The sequence below is a fragment of the Chiloscyllium plagiosum genome, unplaced genomic scaffold (assembly GCF_037043375.1).
Source record: "Chiloscyllium plagiosum isolate Xiang-an unplaced genomic scaffold, Cpla_swu_hap1 HiC_scaffold_44, whole genome shotgun sequence".
Classification (NCBI taxonomy): Eukaryota; Metazoa; Chordata; class Chondrichthyes; order Orectolobiformes; family Hemiscylliidae; genus Chiloscyllium; species Chiloscyllium plagiosum.
The window spans coordinates 6,215,408-6,234,932 of NW_028270182.1; the positions used below are offsets into that span (position 1 = coordinate 6,215,408).

At 40.1% G+C, this 19,525-nt stretch overlaps 1 long non-coding RNA gene across 2 annotated transcripts in view; it reads right to left on the minus strand.

Moving 5' to 3' along the window:
- Nucleotides 1-359: 359 nt before the first annotated feature.
- LOC148136871 (uncharacterized) overlaps nucleotides 360-19,525 on the minus strand; it is a 45,828-nt gene continuing 26,662 nt past the window's right edge. Inside the window, exons 1-3 of one of the 2 annotated variants that reach the window (XR_015754360.1) lie at nucleotides 3,136-3,467; nucleotides 1,584-1,615; nucleotides 360-504 (exon numbers count right to left, since the gene is read on the minus strand). This is a non-coding gene — a long non-coding RNA (uncharacterized LOC148136871). Of the gene's footprint in view, nucleotides 505-1,583; nucleotides 1,616-3,135; nucleotides 3,468-19,525 lie in introns of those variants that run through there. The other variant, XR_015754359.1, reaches the window with a different exon arrangement.

The following is a 19,525-nucleotide window of genomic DNA, read 5'->3' on the forward strand; positions in this document are numbered from 1 at the left end:
GCACAGAAGAAACAACTTACATTCTCATTATTGCTACTGCAAAAATGTCCTGTAAAGTGAGTAAATGTTTATTCCTACAGCTTTTGAGCATTTTAGGATGATCTTACCAGAATATTCCCCAATTGTATGGAAGATTCACTAAGTTCCCCACCTTAACTCACAGCAACCATCCCCAAATCACAGTTTCCAGATCTAACCACAGGATGTTAATAGGCTGGGTTTCATTGTTTTTGTTTCCTCTGCCTTCATGGTGTTTCAGGGGGTTTCTTTCCAAGAATCATAATACTAGAAAATAGTTAAGAATAATCTTCAAAGTTGTAATTTTCTAAAATAATTAAACAGCACTGATCACTACATGTGGAGACATGTTTATTCAAAATAAACAGAAATCCTCAACGGGACCGACTCCCCATCTTGCAATGCGCCTGGCTGCCCCCTTACAGCTGAAACCATGAGTAGGTGGCGAAGGGAGTCCCCCCTGGCTGTCTTGCTCATGTTGAAGGACTGGAAAAGAAGGAAGTGATACATATACATATATTCACATCCATACATTCTCACCAACATTCCCTGTAGACTGTGCAGCTGCTGGCAAACCTATACACAGTTGGTCATCTCTGTTATATGAATTATGGTTCCAATGAAACATACCACGCAAGAAGGAAAAAATTAGAGGGAACATTGAGGTACACAATGCTGCTGCAATATTTAAATAGAGGCAAGTGATGAACAATGCAAGGCAAGCAATGGAAACAAGTGAATTGTTGGCTTCAGAACTTCAGCAAAACCAAATCAGCGAGGGGGTTTTGACCAAAATAGATTAGTGGCTAATGATAAAATCTTAGTGGTAGGTTCTATATGCAGAATGAGTTTACTTATAAATTCAAAACAAAAAAAATTGTTCAAAACAGTTGAGATCTGAGTAATGTGGTGATAACTAGCATTGAGATAAGTAATTTTTATTGGTTTTGATAATACAGAAACAAATTCTGGGTGCATTTCAATGTTCAATTTTACGAAATTTTGCCTGAAAAAAGCTACAAATTGATTTGTTCAGTGAAGAATAATTGCACCAATTCTCCAGCAGCACAAAAAGGTACAAGATATTGATTTTCGCCAGAATACAATCGAGCATATACTTTTAGAATGTAGAACGAGATTTTTTTGTTTTAAGTTTGTCAAATGTTACAAGCTGAACAAAACTACGAGTGCTCACAGGGAGTAAACAGGCTTTGGTTGGTTAAGATTTGTGAACCACAGAATTCAAAAACAAATGAACATCGATATAATTGCTCAGTTAAGCCATAAATATTACACCAGGTTTAGAAACCAAAGCAGTGAGTACAAATAATGTATTTATCTCTTTAAAAGGAATACTTTTGACCTATTTTAATGGAACATTAACATAAGGGAACAGGATAAGATGCCATGACAAGGGAGAAAAATATTGTACTCTAAAGATGATCCAGTTTTGACAATGATTACAAAACAGCATCAACTGTCAATTGCAAATATGGGTGAAGGTGTTGACAAATAATTCACTTATTTAATAAATTGCAGACAAGAGAAAGATAGAATGGACCCACCTGCAAGTCAAACAGTAAGGTCCTGCAAAGCACTAGGAGAAAGAGAAAAACAGCTGTTACTTTTCAGTCATTGTGTTACCTAAAATCAATTTGAAATATCAATTAAAATCAAGAATTAAGGTTTAAACGAACTTTAAGCACCACACAAATTGAAAATCAAATTCGGCCACAATTATACTTTTCCACCTATCAAAACAAAATAGACTAAGAGCAACAAAGAAATTTAGTGTAATTATTTATCAACATTTATCAATCAGACAATTTTTCGACTTGAAATAAATTGAACCAATGTGAAATATACCCCAATAGTGAAACAGAAAGAAATCGGACGAGGGTCACTTTCAGGATTAAAATCAATTCTTTAAAAAAAACTTACAAATTAAAAAATAACGGCTAAGTAAAGCAATGTCCTAATCTCGTGCATTAACAGGGTAGAGCTAGAGGTCTGCTGAACCTGGCAGATCTGCTGGTTTAGACAAAATGGCGGTTCAGCAAATGTCTGCCTTATCATAAGTCACTTTATGCATCCAATAGTCCAGCCAAAAATATAACCTCGAAACACCTCTAAAAGAACTTTAAGTGACTACTTGCTAGGCGACTGCATTATTTAGCTGTTTTAAAATTACTAGTTAAGAATAAATACAGAAAAAAGCTTCAAAACTAGTTTCCATTGGTAAAAATCGAAAATAATAAGTTAGGGGAAAAGCAAAAAAATTATTCTCTTGAAAACGATCAATATGTATTAATGCAGGTACTATAAATGAAATTATTTGTTAAAAAACAACCCTACACCACAAGTCTACTGGTTAGAATGTAGTATTTAAGGGATTGCCACGCCCTGACAAAATTCTGCAATTTTTAGCTCATTTCCAACCTTAAACAACTATTCAAAAAAAGCTATATCTATTTATTGGTTTCAAACTTTTCTTTTCCATGCATATATCAAAAATCTATTCCTATTCGATTTTTGCTTTACACCAGGCAACTCTCAATTTTGCTCCTTAAAAAAGGCTCTACATTCTAGGTATATTAATGTTATGCTTCTAACAGAATTTAGAAATGCATCAAAAACGTATATTAATTTTAATTTAATTCAACGAAAATTTAACATGTTTTTTTCAAAAACAGGTTTTTTTTCAGAAGTCTTCTCAAATAAGATACTGCAATAAAAAGTAAATTTTCTTCCTTCTAATACTTTTTTTTAATTAATCTGTTAAAATAAACCCCCTATGAATTATTCTGATTATTTTCGGAAAAAAAAATCTTGAAACGTCAGCAGCAATGGAGCTAGTGAGTTGCATCAGGCTGCACAGTAAGGGTGCAAAAACAGTGAGGATCCGAAAAAGCTTGAAATATCATCAATTATTGAAAAAATACGCTTCTTTTCGTACAGATAATCTACTTTATAGATCAAAAATCATAAACATGGCAAAAAGAAATTATTTTTGAACCCGAAAATAGCCTTTCTCCCCCTTCTTAAACCCTGATGCGGATGGCCCTGAGCATGCACTGTGACCACTACCAAAAGACTCTGATATAAAAAACAACTCACTCTGCCTGTAACCTCGTCGAACTCCAACATTTCAAAGCCAAAAATCATTGAAAAGCATTTTCCCCACCTCGGAAAAGTCTACCTGGCAAATTCGAACCCTTTTTTGTTCCTGATTCGCCCCCCAGAAACCTTCCTACCTAAAATCCTTAGCTCAACCTCTGAGCAATTGTAAAGGGTGAAAAAAAAGACTGCTCAGTTCCCCCTGCGCAACTTTCTACACTCAAATTGCACATTTTCTAGGGCAAGGAAAAATCTGAAAAAAATTCAGTGTAAGCCTCTATGCCTAAGGAAAACATGTGCAAAGTCTCAAGTCTGGGAGATTTGTTGTTGAAGAATAAAAAATTTGTATTTGCATGTATTAAAATTGCGCCAAAGCTAACGTCTCTGACTGCCTTGTAACCTTGCCAAGTGGCTGCTATCCTGGTTAGTACAGTAAACTGCCGACCTAGATTTTCTTCCTCTGTAGCTCCTTGGCACAGGGTCAATTTTTAAACATCTGCTTTCTTTTTTCTCACCATATTTAGAAAATATAGCAATCAAATGCTTACTTCAATGATTTTGTTTTAATTTTTCTGATTTCTCACCACCCCCCCCCCCCCCCCAAAATGGTGTTAAAATAAGCAGTGGCACCATGCTGCTTGGTGAATCTGCTGCTGCCAATGCAAAACTACATTTTTTTGAATCAAGGGGAGACAGAGGAGGCTGAATGCACATCCTCCCCTCTTTCACCCAAAGATTGAAAAACAAAGCAACACAACACAAAACTACTAGAAGGTGTCGAACATCAAGGAATATATAAAAGGTCAAAGAGAAACACTGATCTTCCTTTACAATCATAAAATCATGCATTACGGTGAAATGTAATGGAACTTGTTCATTTTAAAACTCTCCTATACAAAAACTCTGCATTGACTTCCACATACCCATTCAACTTTCTCAGAAATATAGTTGAGAACATAGTCAGGCAACTTCACATTCAACCAAACACAAACAGTCCAAGGTCTTAAACTGTGTAATTGTGAACCATTCTATGATTCTCTGGTAACCGTTAGATAGCAATGGTCACCACCAGCCTACTTCTCAGCAAACGAAGCTAACACATGAAACATATGCTGCCATCATTTTCTAAAGCAAAAGACTGCTACATTTCCAAGGCTAAGTCCATTGTTATCAGTTTTGGATAGATGTGCTGCAGTAATTCTTGGCAAGATGCAATCTCATCTCAAAAGTTAACTTTCTTTTATATGATCAAAGCTCACCTAGCTTCGAAAGCCTTCTTAAAAAACAGATTTATATTTTCTTAACTCTATTTTGAAATAATCATTCTACAAATACAGTCACTGACTCAACTGAAAGAGGAGAGCAAGTGACCTATTCTGAAACTTCAGTATCAGTCGATAATCATCAAGGCTTATATATGGCAATTGGATCTCCAATTTCTCCACTCTACTTTCCTCAATATCCCCTCGCCTCCTTCCAATGCATCATGACTAAAATTAGAAGATTGCCCTTTTGTCCAGATTTCTGCTCAATCAATCTAAGATACTTACTGTACAATGGAGTACACTGCAAACTTGTCGATTGAAGTTTCTCTATGTCTTTAATAATTATAAACTTGTTTCAGTTAAATCTGTTCTATACCTAATCAACAAATCTTAGCCATTAACTTTGCTACCATTCCCTCCAAACCTTCACAACGCGGTCTAAAATATCAGGTCTCAATTACTGTATGCTCTATTTACCTTGTATGATAATCTAAATGCAACAGGAATTGACTACTCAAGGTACATGCAAAGTGAAAAGGTTGATTATGGATACATAAAATTGACTAGAGTGCCTTACTTGAAGAACTTGCTGCAGAATGATTAACTTGCAACTAGTTGTCGAAGTAGGTCTTTCAGCTAAACAGTCATTGCATTACTACATGGTTACTTGGGGATAGCTATCTTAAAAACAGAAAGGAAAGTCTGTTAATGTTGCTCAGGGAAACTATTCAACATTTATTCCAGTTATTCTTCAACTTTCCTCCTCTGAAAGGAGCCTTTCTCAAAAATGCATATTCCCACCTGACCTTGTGCAACCAGTACAATAAAGTTTGTTGGTTATTAAAATCAAATTGCATTCAAGAGAGACTGGGTGCTTAACTATGACCAAATCAATTATTCAACTAAGGCTACCATTTTCTTTTTGGGGCAGTATTTTTGAGAATGATAGGCTTTAAAAACAAACATTCACTCAACCAGTAACGTTATAGAGTCATAGAGATGTGCAACATACCCTTCGGTCCAACTCCTCCATACCCACCAGAAATTAACTCAATCCTATTTGCCAGCAGCTGGCCCATATCGCTCTGAACACTTCCAATTGTACCAGCTTCCACCAGTTCTACTGGCAGCTCATTCCAAACACGCACCACCCTCTGCATGAAAAAGTTGCCCATCAGGTCCCTCTTAAATCTTTATCCTCTCACTCTAAATCTATGCCCTCCAGTTCTGGACTCCCCCATTCTAAGGAAAAGACCTTGTCTAATTACCCTATCCATGCCCCTCATGATTTTATAAACCTCTATAAAGATCACTCCCTCAGCCTCCAACACTCCAGGGAAAAACAGCCCCAGCCTATTCAGTCTTTCCCTATAGCTGAAACCCTCCAAGCCTCGTGAGTTATTTATAAAATGATTTCCACTGGATAAATTCAATTAGACAATTAAGTTTGACAAAGCTGATACACTTTGAGGATTTTGTTAGCAGTATGGATACAGTGCATTTGAATTTTCAGAATACTTTTTGTTAAATTTCCACACAGGTGGTCAGTAAACAAAAAGCTCATGTAATTGTGTTTTTTTAAAAATATAAATCATTATCAATGATTTGGATGTGGAAACCAATTATAATTCAAATTTAGAAAAGGAGACAAAACATGAGCAAATCTCTGTTCAGAGGTGGATGCAAAGAGGTTTTAAGGCCACTTAGACATGCTGAACACGCAAGAGCAAGGCAGGTGGAATGTAATGTCGATATATGAAACGTTATCCACTTATGTAGGAGTAATGAAGATACATGGTATTTCTCAAACAGTGAAAGATTGGAAAATGTTGATCTTCAAAGAGCCCTAGATGTCCTCATTTATAAGTCAGTAAAAGCTAGCAAACATGCAGAAAGCAATTCTGAAGGCAAACCTTTTTTTTAAAACAAACTTTATCGCATGTGGATTGAGTACAGGAGCAAAATCATCTTGGTTCATTGAAAGGAACAATGGTGAGACGCCACCTGGAATATTATGTGCCGTTCTAGACCCTTGCCTAAAGGAAAGATATACTCATCACAGAGGGAACGCAGATGTTTGACAGACCGAGTCCTGAGATGGTGAATCTATTCTGTGTGGAGAATGGGATTGTATCTTCTGCAGTCTGATCTCAGAAACTTACAAAATTTGTAAAGGGTCAGATAATAGTTATCGTAGTATGTATGTTTCCCCTGGATGTGGGATTTCGAACCGGGGACAGTGTCTCAAAATGAAAGTAGAGAGTGTGGTGCTGGAAAAGCACAGCAGCTCAGGCAGCACCTGAGGAGCAGGAGAATCGATGTTTCGGGCATTCCTACATCAGGAATGCAGCTTGATAGTCAAGGTGATGGAGACATACAAGGTTGGGGGGGTGGGGAAACTAGCTGACAATGCTATTCCCCTGTTCCTTGGATACTGCCTGACCTGCTGCGCTTTTCCAGCACCATACCCTCGACTCCGATCTCAGCATCTGCAGTCCTCACTTTCTCCTAGTCTCAAAATGAATGAAAGGCAAGCCATTTAGAACTGAGACAAAGCGGAGCTTCTTCACACAAGTGATAGTTTCTAACAGATGAAAGGCTTAACAGACAATCAATTCTTCAATGTATAATTTCAGTTACATCACATTGCAAATTTTTGCTATAAATTCTGTGTTACGATCGAGCCCTCTACAATCACCTGAAGGAGCGTCGCTCCGAAAGCTAGTGTGCTTCCAATTAAACCTGTTGGACTACAACCTTGTGTTATGTGATTTTTAACAAGGTAATGGGAGGTATGGATAGAGTCGCTAGCCAGAGACTTTTCCCCAGGGCAGGACTGACTGGCACGAGGGATCATAGTTTTAAGATATTAAGAGGAAGGAAGAGAGTTGTAAATGCATGGAACGCATTGCTAGCGGTGGTGGTGGAAGCAGTCATTAGGGACATTTAAGCGACTGCTGGACATGCACATGGACAGAAGTGAATTGAGGGGAGCGTAGGTTAGGTTATTTTATTATAGATTAGGATTAATCCTCGACACAACATTGTGGACGAAAAGGCCTGTACTGCGCTGTACTTTTCTATGTTCCATATTCTATGGAAGAACAGCCAGGATATCAAACAGCAGAGTAAGTTTGGTGGGCTGAATAGTATACTCCTGCTCTTATATTGGATAAAATGCAGATCAATGTTATTTTCTTTGGTTATTCCTTAGAAATATTTTGAATTTGCCTTGGAAAATTTCCAGAAAGGTATAATCTGGTGGAAGACACCAAATTTAACTTGCCATTCCTTTTACCAGTGGTTTTTAAAGCTCTTCTTTGACCCAAGAGCATTTCTCAAAAATATAAAAATGAAGTGCAAGTTTGTACTGGAAAATTAGCGCACTCTTTTACAAGAAAAACACATTAAAAGATTTCTGTTGAGCTTGCCCGGAAGTCACAATAAGTGGGGGCGGGAAGACAATGTTGGAATTCTTTTTAGGGATAAAACACTTTTAGGAGTGGAAATATAAAAGTCTCTAGGTTTCTGCAGAAAGGCTTTGTAAACCAACAAGTTGATGTCTGATCTACAAAGAATGTTTGTAGCATGCAAGCAAATAAAAAACCAAGCAACACACTGAAGCTGTCAAATTTCAATCCATGAGCAGTGGCCTGCCATCTCCAGCATTACCACATTTTCAATTTGGCAAGCAGAATGTCATATTAGTCAGATTCTGTAAAGGAATAATTCACATCAACACAATTTGGAAGACCTGTCCACTCTCAGTCTCTCTAAATAAAGATTGACGCCATTTGGATACAGAACTGGCTCATTCCCCTACCCTATATTTACCCTTGACTAATGCACCTGACACAATGGACCATTTGGCATGGTCAATTCACCTGACCTGCACACCTTTGGACTGTGGGAGGAAACCGGATCACCCAGAAGAAACCCAAGCAAACACGGGGACAATGTGCAAACACCACACAGTCGCCCAAGGCCGGAATCAAACCCGGATCCCTGGTGCTAAGAGGAAGCAGTGCTAACCACTGAGCCACCATGTCATCAGTTCTGCTATGACACGGTATGTACGTTCTCGTGTAATCCTATGTTATAAGAAAATCGCACAATAGTAGCATCATTTAAACTAATGGGAATCACATTATAACTAATAATACGTTTTAAAAGTTCGTCCGATAGAAACAGTGTCCCCAGCTCTTCAAACACGTTATTGCAGAGCGACCTGTATATCATCTACTGTGGGTTGTGTCACAAAATAAAATCCCAATACAATTCCAGTCATATCACACATTGCGTCACTGTTGCTTGGCAGGTTGAACCCTATTCAAGGTAGATTGTCCACTTTTCAAATTCAAGTATAAAAAATACCACATTCCAATCACTGTAAATGGGAAAAGTGTTGAAAAGGAATGTTTAAAATTCATGAATTATAAATAGATACAGACTGGGCTATGTTTCAAAGGAATGACAAACTAAGGTTGAGATGACATTGAAGTCAAAATTGTTGAAGCAAAAACTGAAGTATATCTCCTATAATTTCATTTCAACCTCCTTCCTCTCTCTTCTATCTACACCTCTAAAAAATCTTTAGTTCTTCGTAAAATGTAAAAATAATTCTGCGCCTCAACCCGAAATAGCAAGTGAATGATGTATTGTAAAATTTCATTTACACAACTAAATGATACGTTTACAGATTTCACATTGTTAGGAATATATCTCAGTTCATCAGCTAAGCAAAGTGGAATGCCTCATTACAAAATCTCAATGAGTTTTGCCTACTAGCTATCCCTCCATCCATTTCACTCATGATTGCAGACGGGTGAAGAATAGCATTGCATATATTGGATTCTCCTGAGGGTAAAGTATCACAAAGTGGACTTCAGAAATTAATTTCAAACAAAAATTACAATGCAACATTCAATGTTTTTAGGATTCCTACATTTTACATTTGAGTGTTGGTGCCACAAAGGTCTGCCAGAGTATAACATATCCAAGGTGGGACAAAAATTACTTCCTTTTCACAGGCACGATATCAACCTGCTTCAATTTCAAAAGTATAAAATTATTCCAGGTCTTTAAATTCAATTCTTAAACTAAAATAAAAATATAGAATTCAAACACTAACAAATGAAATGTAAAAACTTATGGTTGAAATTGAATGCATAAAGTCACCTGATATATAAAACAATCCACAATGTAGAATCGCTTTCTTGAATTTACATTCTGTAAAAGAAACTATCAAGCACTCCAACCTGGTTCAGGTAGTGCTCTCATAAGAAGTGCAAAAACATCAGTCACTGTGACAATCATGATTACTCAAAGGCCAATTTGCTGAAGACCCTCTGGCTGCAGGTTTCAGGGATTTGTTGGCTTTTTCAAATGGATTTTGTCAAATCATGCCATTATCCATGTGCTGCGCTGTTGTTTTACAAGACCAAATGATTCCCAACACTATCAAGTAGGGTTGCAAGTTTAATCATCCATCAAGGTAAGAACAAGTGAAAAGTTTTCTGTGTCATAAAATCATATCAGTAAGATCATGAAAAAGGTTTGTAAAAAAAAAACATTGAAATGATTCCATAAAGAAACAAATGAGATGATTTTAGATCAACCCACAGAGAAAGACAGTCATTCAAGCAAATCTCAAAATGGGTCAGAGAAAACATTATTTCAAAATCAAAATTTAACTTCAAATAGCTTAAAATCACCTGCAGTCAGTAATCTCTTTAAAAGATGTATTGTATACTGCACTACTGCCAGATTTCCAAAACCTTGCAACTTGTCGCAAGCCAAATTGTAAAGCTGCAGGAATTCATCAAAGCAAAAGAGTATACCGCCCCAGAAGGTTTTGAACTTACTGAAGTTATCAAACATTTGAAGAAAAGGTGTTTAACGTGTCGACTCCAAATGTAGTTATCAATTTGACAATAATGACAACATAAAAGAAATAATTAACTTGTTTAAAAGTAAATGATTTGGCTGATGTCTGAATTGAAGATTCAAGTGATATGTCAGTTGAAGCAATTGCAAGCCCAGAGTTCAGAGCATGACAAACTGCTAATTATCAAAGAATACAAGTAGCTACCATTTTTTGAACATGACAGCTCATTATTCAGCAACCAAAAACGAGCTCAAAATGGATAAAATAGTCAAAGAACAACACAACACAGGAACAGTCCCAATGGCCCTCCAAACTTGTGCAGACACATTTTGCCCTTTCATACTAAAACTGTCTTCACTTACAGGATCGTAACCCTCTATTGCCTTCCAATTCAAGTATTCATTCAGATCTTTCTTAAAATGCTACTATTGTATATTCTTCCATCACCACCTCTGGCAGCCCATTCCAGACACTCACCACCATGCGAGAGAAAAGCTTGCCTTGAACTCCATACCTTGAAACTGTGTCCCCCTAGTAACTGACACCTCCAGGTAAAAACAAGGACTGCAGATGCTGGAAACCAGAGTCTAGATTAGAGTGGCGGTGGAGAAGCACAGCAGGTCAGGCAGCATCCGAGGAGCAGGAAAATCTCCTCGGCTGCTGCCTGACCTGCTGTGCTTTTCAAGCACCAATCTAAACTGACCCCTCCACCCTGGGAAAAAGTCTAATAACTTTTCACTCTATCCATGCCATTCACAATCTTATAAATTTCTATCAGGTCACCCCTCAACCTTCTGCGTTCCAGTGAAAACAAACCCAGTCTAATGAAGCCTTTCTTCGTAGCTAAATTTCTCCATACCAAGCAACATTCTGGTAAACCTTTTCTGTGCTTGCTTCAAAGCATACACATCCTTCTAAGCAGTGTGGTGACCAGAACTGGACACAATATTCCAAGTGTTGCCTAACTAAAGTTAGGACAAGGATGATTAGCAACAAGAACAGAACCCCTGGTTCTCACCTTCCACCCCACCAACCTCGGGAAACATCGCATCATCCTCCGCCATTTCTGCCACTTACAAACAGACCCAACCACCAGGGATATGGTCCCACCCGACAAATCCGCCCCCCCTCCCCTCCCAGCACCTTCCCCTGCCACTGCAAGTAGTACAAAACCTGCACCCACACCTCCTCCCTTATATCTGTCCAAGGGCCCAAAGGATCCTTCCACATCCGACAGAGATTTATCTGTACTTGCACGCGCACACACACACTATTCTGACCATTGCTCCCGATGTGGTCTCAACATTGGGGAGACAGGACGCCAACTTGCGGAATATTTCAGAGAACATCTCTGGGACACATGCACTAAAGAACCCCACCACCCAGGAAATAAGAAAGAAGGTTGGTTCTTTTAAGGACAAAGAAGGAAATCTGTGTGGGGACAGAAGACGCAAGTGAGGAACAAAACTTATACTTTGTGTCAGTGCTCAACAAAGAGAAGGAATTGGTGGACCATGATCTCAGGAAGGGAGTGTCAAATTTCTAAGCCAAGTTGCTGTTAAAAAGGAAGAGGTGTTGGGCATCTTAAAAAGTATTAAGGTAGATAAATCCCCAGATCCAGATGAGATCTATCTCAGAGTATTGAGGGAGGCAAGAGAACAAATTGCTGGAGCATTGACAGACATCTTTGTATTCTGTTTGGCCACAGATGAGGTCCCAGAGGACAGGAGACTAGCCAATGTTGTCCCATTGTTTAAGAAGGGTAACAGGATAATCTAGGAAAGTATAGATCTGTGACCCTCATGTTGATGGTAGGGAAATTATTAGAAAGGATTCTCTGGGACAAGATCCATACGCATTTAGAAACAAATTGACTTATCAGCATTAGACAACATGGTTTTGTGCGGGAAGGTCATGTCTCATTAACTTGATCGAGTTTTTTTAAGGAGTTGAAGATGATTGAGGAAAAATCGTTTGATGTTGTCTACACGGACTTCAGTAAAGCCTTTGACAAGGTCCCTCATGGCAAATTGGTACACAAGGTGAAATCACATGGTATCGGGGTGAGTTGGCAAGATCGATGCAGAACTGGCGTAGTCATTGGAGACAGAGGGTAGCGGTGGAAGTATGCTTTTCAGAATGGAGTGTTGTGACTAGCAGTGTTCCACAGGGATCAGTGCTGGGACCTCTGCTGTTCATGGTCTACGTAAATGATTTGGGGGAAAATGTAACTGGTCTAATTAGTAAGTTTGCGGATGATACAAAGATTGGAGGAGTTGTGAATAGTGAGGTGCGTTGTTAGAGTGGATATAGCAGGATATAGATCAGTTAGAGGCATAGGCAGAAAAATGGCAGATGGAGTTTAATCTGGGCAAACGAGAGGTGATGCATTTTGGAAGATCAAGTGGAAATTATAGTGTGAATGGCAGAACCATTGGGCGTTTTGATATGCAGGGGATCTGGGTCCACAGATCACTGAAGGTGGCACTGCAGGTAGGTAAGGTAGTAAAAAAAAAAATCTATGGCATGCTTGATTCATTAGAAAGGGCATTGAGTACAAGGATAGAGAAGTAATGCTGCAGCTTTACAGAATTGGGGGGGGATGAGGCTGGGGAGCAAGGTAGCTGGAAATGCAATAAGTAGTGAAGGAAGGGGTAAAGGTGATAGGTCAGACAGGAGAGTGGAGCCGATAGGTGGGAAGGAAGAGGGACAGGTAGGACAGTTCAAGAGGACCATGCCGAGTTGGGAGGTTGGATGTGGGATAAGGTGGGGGGAGGTGAAATGAGGAAACTGGTGAAATTCACATTGACCCAGTGTGGTTAGAGGATCCCAAGGCGGAACATGAGGCTTTCTTCCTCCAGATGTCAGGTGGTTAGGGTTTGGTGGTGGAAGAGGCCCAGGACTTGCATGTCCTTGGCAGAGTGGGAGGGGGATTTGGTGTTTGGCTACTGGGTGGTGGGGTTCTTTAGTGCATGTGTCCCAAAGATGTCCTCTGAAATATTCCGCAAGTTGGCATCCTGTCTCCCCAGTGTTGAGACCACATCAGGAGCAATGGTCAGAATAGTGTGTGTGCGCAAGTACAGATAAATCTCCATCGGATGTAGAAGGATCCTTTGGGCCCTTGGACAGATATAAGGGAGGTGGTGTGGGTGTAGGTTTTGTACTTCTTGCAGTGGCAGGGGAAGCTGCTGGGAGTGGAGGGTGGGTTGGGGGGATTGTGGGGGGGGATTTGCCAGGGAGGGACTATATCCCTGGTGGTTGGGTCTGTTTGTAGGTGGCAGAAATGGCGGAGGATGATGCGATGTTCTTTAGTTAGGCAACACTTGGAATTTTGTGTCCAGTTCTGGTCACCACACTACTAGAAGGATGTGGATGCTTTGAAGCAAGCACAGAAAAGGTTTACCAGAATGTTGCTTGGTATGGAGAAATTTAGCTACGAAGGAAGGCTTCATTAGACTGGGTTTGCTTTCACTGGAACGCAGAAGGTTGAGGGGTGACCTGATAGAAGTTTATCCATGCGAATGGCATGGATAGAGTGAAATGTTATTAGGCTTTTAAAAATAAGGTGGCACGGTGGCACAGTGGTTAGCACTGCTGCCTCACAGCGCCAGAGACCGGGTTCAATTCCTACCTCGGGCAACTGTGTGGAGTTTGCATATTCTCCCCGTGTCTGCATGGGTTTCCTCTGGGTGCTCCGGTTTCCTCCCACAGTCCAAAGATGTGCAGGTTAGGTGAATTGGCCATGCTAAATTGCCCATAGTGTTGGTGAAAGGGTAAATGTAGGGGAATGGGGCTGGGTGGGCTGCTCTTCGGAAGGTTGGTGTGGACTTGTTGGGCCGAAGGGCCTGTTTCCACACAGTAAGTAATCTAAAAAGAAAGCATTAGGATGCTCCTTAACCCTGTTTGCTAATAACTTTTCATTACACCTTTTAGCCATAATTCCTTGTTTAGGTTCTTTCCTATTTTCTTTATATACTTAAAGGGCTTTGTCTGTTGCCAACTCAGACCTTGCACAGACTTCCTTTTTCTTTTTGACCAAGGTCATAACATCCCTGGTCATCCAAGGTTTGCGTAACTTGCCATACTTGTCCTTCATTCTCGCAGGAACGTGCCACTCGTGAACTCTTATCAACTGCCACATGTCTGATGTGGATTTACCCTCAAACAGCCACCTCCAATCAACATTCTCCAGTTCCTGCCTAATATTGTTGTAGTTATCCTTTCCCCCAATTTAACATCTTCATCCAAAAACTGCTATTATCCCTATCCACAAGTATCTTAAAACTCATGGTATCATGGTCACTACTCCCAAAACACTCCTCCACTGAAACTTCAGTCATCTGGCCAGGCTCATTTCCCAAAACCAGGTCCAGTAAAATGCTTTCCCTGGCTGGACTGTTTACATAATGTGACAAGAATCCCTCCTGAATGGTCCTTTCAAATTCTGCCCCATTCAAGCCCTGAGCATGAAGTGAGTCCCAATCAATAAAGGGGAAATTAAAATCACCCACCACAACAACTCTTTTTACATCTTTCCAAAATCTGTCTACATGTACTATCCTGTCTCCTGCTGGCTGTTGGGAGGAGTGCAGTAGATTGACCCCCAGAATTGTGATTTCACCTTTCCTATTCCAGAGTTCTACCCATATTGCCTCATTGCATGAGTCCTCTGATGTATTCTCCCTCAGTACAACTGAGAGCTATTCCTTTACCAGTAATGCAACTTACCCCACCCTTTTTACCTTCCTTTTGATCAAACCTCAAACATCTAAATCCTGGAATATTCAGCAATCAGCCCTGGACCCTCTTTCAGCCAACGCTTCATAATCACAATAATGTCATAGTTCCAAGTACTAACCAAAGCTCTGAAGTTCATCTTCCTTACCTATTATACTTCCCACTTTGAAATACATGCATTGCAGATCACCTCCTAATGTTTCCTAAGGCATTCTACAAAAAGAATTAAATCATTCATCAAGTGAAATGTGAAAGGTGAGAATAAACAATTTGGTTTTCATTAGCTTCAAGGTTAATGTTGTTTCTGAATTTTGCATAGAACTGAACTTTAAAATCTGGTTGAATTTGCCCCTCATATCCTCTGACAACACCCTCCCCACCGCCCCCGTCCTCCACACCTCTTCTGCACCCTCTCTAAAGCCCCCACATCCTTCCTGTAATGTGGCAACCAGACTTGAATGCAATATTCTAAATGCAGCCTAACCAAAGTTTTGTAAGGTGCAACATGTTATCCTGAGTCTCGTACTCAATTCCTCAACCAATTAAGGCAATCGTGCCATATGCCTTCTTTATCATCCTATCTCCTTGTGTAGCCATTTTCAGGGAACTATGGATCTGAACCCCAGAGCCCTCTGTACATCAAAACTAAAAATCACAACACCAGGTTGTAGTTCAACAGGTTATTTGGAGGTACAATGGTATGCTGCTCCTTCGTAAGGGAGCTAGTGGGACAGGATCATTGGACACAGAATTTATAGCAAAAGATCAAAGTGTCCTACAACTGATGTGATGTATTGAACAAATGTAGACTGTTGTAAAGCCTTTAATCACTTAGAATGGGGATGCAGTTTCGATTGATTAATATGTACATCCACAACTTCGTTCCAGTATTAGTCCCAAGATAACTTAACATTTTTAAAAAAAGGTAACATCTCAGCTCAGACAATATATTAAAGATAGGAGGCGAGAGTCAGTCTATATCCCAACCTTGAGTCAGTCTGATTCTATTCCCAAAGTAGGAATTCATAAAATGTCACATGGACTGACTTGCCTATAGTTTGCATGGTTTTTGAACAAAATAGAAAAGAATCTGCAAATACAAACATGCAAATTCACCTCAGACTTGTGTGTACACACATTTGTGTTGGGGGTGGGGGGGGGGGGGGGGGGGGGGGAGAGAGAGAGAGAGAGAGAGAGAGAGAGAGACACACACACACAGACAAATAGAGAGAAAGAATAATAATAGTGCCCACATGAGTGTGACAGACTACATGCCTGCAAGAGGGTATGAGCATGAATATGCACATGTTTGAGAGGGGTGTGGGTGTGCATGTATGCATGCTTGTGTGCAGGGTGGAGTCGTGTCACCTACAGTGTGACATGAATCCAAGATCCCAATTGAGCCATTCTGATGGGTACCGAACTTGGCTATCAGCCTCTGTTCAGTGACTCTGCATTGTTGTGTATCCTGAAGTCCACCTTGAAGGACGGTCAGCTGAAGATCCAAGGCCGAAGGTTCCCCGACAGACAGACTCTAACCTCATACCTTTAATGCACTGTCTGAGCAGAGATGTCATTTTTAAAAAAAAATAAAACCTTAAGTTATCTCAAGACTGCGACTTGAAAGAAGTTCTGGGATTTACATATTAATCAATCGAAACCTGCATCCCCATTCTAAGCGATTAAAGACTTAACAGTAATCTAGGTTTGTTTAATACATTGCGTTAGTTGTATGACACTGATCTTTTGCTATAAATTCTGTGCCCTATGTTCCTGTCCCACTAACTATCTGATGAAGGAGCAGAACTCCGAAAACTTGTTCTTTCAAATAAACCTGTTGGATTATCACCTGGTATTGTGAGATTTTTAAACCTTGTCCACCCCAGTCCAACATTAGCACCTCCACATCAATGATGTTCAGGGTCCTGCCATTAACTTTTCCCTAGCATTTGATTTTCCCTAGCATTTGATTTTCCAACTTGCAGCACCTCACACTTAGCTGGATTAAACTCCATCTGCCATATCTGCAACTGATCTATATTCCACTAGATCCTTTGATAATCTTCTACACTATCTGCAACTCCATCAATTTGAGTGATGGCGCAAACTTTCTAACCCATCTATCCACGTTTTCATCCAAGTCATTTATATATATCTCAAACAGAGATCCCAGTATGGATCCCTGCAGAACACAATTAGTCGTGGACCTCCAGCCAGAAGAACTCATTTCCATTACTACCCTTAGTCTTCTAAGGGCAGGTGAATTCTGACTCCAAGCGACAGTCACTGTGGATCCCATGCATCTTCAACCTCTGGTTGAGCGTCCAGTGAGAGACTTGTCGAAAACCTTACTAAAAATCATGTAGTCAACATCCAGTGCTCTACTCTCATTGATCCCCTTTATCACCATTTGAGATGTGGAGAAATTCTTCAAAGGACAGCAAATCTTTGGAATTCTCTACACTGGAGGGCTGAGAAAGATCAATTATTCAGTATATTTAAGGGAAATTGAAAAAAATTTATATGCTAATAATAGCCATGGGATGAGGAAAGCATGGAAAAGTTACATAAAAGTTTAAAATTAACCATGATTATCTGAATAGCAAAGTTGGCTCAATGGACTGAATATCTAAAGAACATAACTGCTAGATTGAATCTGCCAGAAAGCAGAGAGAGTACAAGTGGAAAACAACTTACTTGATCTCATTCTCATCAATTTACCTTTCACAAATGCCTATTCATTACAGTACCAGAAGAGGTGGCCACAACAATAATTTCCAACATGTTGCGTGGCACTACGACTGTGATCATTGGGACAGATTGCGAACAGATCCATCAACTCAAAACTGGGCATTCATGACCACCTGATTGGTATTCTACCACAATCTGTAATCCCATGGCCTGGCCTTTCCCTATTATCACCAAGCTAAGTGGTCAACCGTAACACAATTAAGGGTACTGGAAGACATGCCGAAAAATGTGCGCATCAACCCAGCGATGCTATAGCAGACTACTTGAATGCCATACAGTGGAAGCAGGAAGCAATAGCCAAGTTAAGCTATTCTACAATCAAGAAATCATACTCAAACTTCATAGCCTTGCCTCTTCCAGTAACAAATGCTGGTGGACAATTAAACAACTAAAGGGCAAAATATCTCCTAAAATATCACCATCCTCGACAATGAGGAAACCAAGCACATCACTACAAAAGACAAAGCTGAAACACTTGCACCCATCTTCAGCCAGTAGTGCCAAGTGGACGATCCATTTCAGCCTCATAGATGCCAGTCTTCAACCTAATGGATTCACATGTGATATCACGAAACCAATGAAGTCACTGGTTAAGGGCCTAACAACAATCCAACAATAGTACTGCACATCAGTACTCCAATATAAAAAAAGCATCCCTTGCCAAGCTGTTCCAGTACATCTACATTTCCAAATGAATGACAATAGGGAAAGTTGTTCATCAACAAAAAGGCAACATTTGATACGGGAGGATAGCATGGAGCCCTAATGAAACTGGAGTTATTGGGAACTGAGGGGAAAATTCTGCAGGATAATTATGTCAGGTCTGAGATATCATTTTCGATGCTCTAATGTCCTCAGCCCAACCATCCTCAGTTGCTTTATGAAGGGCCCATCTTTCATTGAGAGATTAGAAATTGGGATGTTTACTGACATTCAGTGCCACAGATACGGAATCAGGCTGCATCCATTTGCAAAATCTGAACCAGATCTAGGTTTGGGTTGACAAGGAACACTCGCCACACAAGTGCCGGGCAATGACCATCGCCAACAAGAGCAAATTTAACTATTGTCCCTTGATGTTGAATAGCAATTTCATTGCTGAAACACCCACTATCAGCAACTTGAGGGATATCATTGACCAGAAACTGAATTGTACCAGCCATATAAATACTGTGGCTATAAGAGTAGACAAGAAGATAGGAATGCTGCAGCAAATAACATACATCCCACCTCCCAAAGCCAGCACACCATCTAAAGGCAGAGGTCAAGCGTGTGTTGTAATACTATCCACTTGCGTGAATGGGATCAGCTGAAAACACTCAAGAAGCTTGACAGCATCAGGACAAAGTAGTCTATCCAATGTCTTCAACGTTCTCTCCTTCTACTACTGATGCAAAGCGGCAGCAGCGTATACCATCTACAAAATGTATTGCTGTAACTTAACAAGGCTCCTTCAACAGCCCTTCCACACCCACAGCCTTTACCATTTAGAAGAACAAGGGCCACAGATAAGTGGGAGTACCACAATGGGCAGCACAGTGGTTAGCACTGCTGCCTCACAGCGCCAGAGACCCGGGTTCAATTCCCGCCTCAGGCGACTGACTGTGTGGAGTTTGCATATTCTCCCCGGGTCTGCGTGGGTTTCCTCCGGGTGCTTCGGTTTCCTCCCACAGTCCAAAAATGTGCAGGTTAGGTGAATTGGCCATGCTAAATTGCCCGTAGTGTTAGGGGCAGGAGTAAATGTAGGGAA